Below are 2245 nucleotides of genomic sequence, written 5' to 3' on the forward strand. Positions count from 1 at the left end.
TTTTTTGTTAAGAAGACTAAGAGTAAAAGATGTTTTATGTGACACATTCTACCAGTGTCCCAAGTTTCAAAGTGTTTCGTTAGTGTTTCGTTAAGAAAATACTGGCGCCCCCGTTTTAAAATAGATCCGTAAGTTGTTATTGTACAATAATTTGGAGTTGGGCTTTCGAATCCTCGAGGAACTCTGTTACTTAAACTTTTCGATTTATATTTGTTCTCTCAGTTGCTTTCCATGAATAAATTGTGGGTGTTTTCTCTTTGTGTGTTATTATCGGATATTTAATTGTGATTCATATACGTGTGTTGTTGTTGTTGTTGTTATTATTATTATTATTATTATTATTATTATTATTATTATTATTATTATTATTCAGTAGTCTTATTTCTATCACGTGTTTTCACTGTATTACCGAGCGCAGCTGTGTGTGCCTTGGGTATGTGCTGTGGTTTGTTGTGATGCTCTTATTTTTACTGTATTGAAAGTGTTTCATGTAGGATGTGTGCAGTTCCTAGTAGTGCTATTTACTGTATGTTATATATACTTGTTAGTCCTGGTGTTTTTGTTATGTAGTTGTCTGAATATTTTTATATCATACCTAATGTGCTTACTACAATAGGAATTGTTTCTGTTTTTAGACTCCAAATTCGAGTTACCTCTGTTTCCAGATTTTTGTATTTTGGTAATTTCTCCATTTCTTTTTGAGAAACATTGTCATCTGCTGGTATTGATGCATCGATTAAAAAGCATTTCTTCTTTTTGATGATCTCTCACAACTTTATCGAACCATAGTGTTAGCACTGCTTCCAGTGTATATAGATCCCAATTCTGGCATGTCTGTGAATGTATTCCTTCTTAGCTAGGATTGGGCAGCCAGAGACAATATGATTCATTGTTTCTTGTCCATCTCTACATATTCTACAGTTACTTGTATTTCTTTTCATTACATGTTTTTGGAAATTTCTCCAGAGAAGGCTTTGATCTTGTGCTACAATTAAAAATCCTTCAGTCTCTGCTTTGAATCCTGAGTTTCTCAGCCATTGTTGGGATTTTGCTTTGTCTATTTCTTTTCTGTTTAGTTTAACCCAGTATTTGCCATGAAGGGGCTTTTCTTGCCATCGTTTTATCATGATCCATTGCTGTTCCAGTTTTGGTTTTGATTTCAGTTGTTTTACAGCTTTTGGTGTTTCCTCTTTTTCTTCATAGTTGTTAGGTACTATGACTTCTTGTTTGTATTTGTCAGCTTCCTTAAAGACTGAAAACAGTTTTTTGTTTTGTTCATGCTTTGTGGCTGTTTGTATTAGTTTTCCTTGCTTTTGAAGTAGGTATTTCTGTAGTCCTATGGTGGTTATTTTGTAATAGTTTTCTAGATATATAAGGTCTCTACCACCTTCCATATGTCGTAAATATAACCTTTCTATGTCAGATTTTGGGTGGCGCATCCTAAATCCTATGATTTTTTTTGTTGTTTTACTGTCTACTTTGATTGGTTCAATTAGTGTCCAGTTGAGAATATTGTAGCTGTAACTGGAATGGCTAGTGTGTTGATACATATTATCATGTTTTTTTGCATTGAACTCTGTTTTCAGTATTAATCTAACTTGTCTATAGTATTCTTTTCTTATCTTCTCTTTCATTTGTGTGTGTTGTATCATATCCAGTTAATTGATCCCTAAACATTTGTATGTCCGGATTTGGTCTAATTCTTTTATTTCATTTGCTTTATCTAGTGTGATGTTGCTATTCTTAACTAGATTTCTTCATTTCAAGGTTGCTTTGGCACATTTTTGTAAGCCAAATTCCATGTTTATTTCTTTGGTAAATCCATGTACTGTCTGTAGTGGTGTTTCCAGCTGTTTATCATTTGTACCATACAGTTTTAGATTGTCCATATATAAGAGGTTGCTGATTGTTTTGCTGTAACAGATGTATCCACATCCAGTTCTGATTAGCATGTCAGATAAAGGTGTCAGTGTCAAGCAGAAAAGGAGTGGCGAGAGTGTGTCTCCCTGGAATATTCCTCTTTATTTTTGTTTGCAGGGCATTGATCTAAGTGTTTACTTAATGAATCTTCTTGGTGGTGAGGTCCCAAATCTGTTTCTTGTGCACCATCAGTCTGTCCCTCAAGGTCAAGCTCATTTGACCTACATACACACACACACACACATATATGTATGAGTGTGCATGTGTGTATACATATATATGTATGTGTATATATATATATATATATATATATATATATATATAT

Source organism: Octopus bimaculoides, chromosome 18 (assembly GCF_001194135.2).
Source record: "Octopus bimaculoides isolate UCB-OBI-ISO-001 chromosome 18, ASM119413v2, whole genome shotgun sequence".
Taxonomy (NCBI): domain Eukaryota; kingdom Metazoa; phylum Mollusca; class Cephalopoda; order Octopoda; family Octopodidae; genus Octopus; species Octopus bimaculoides.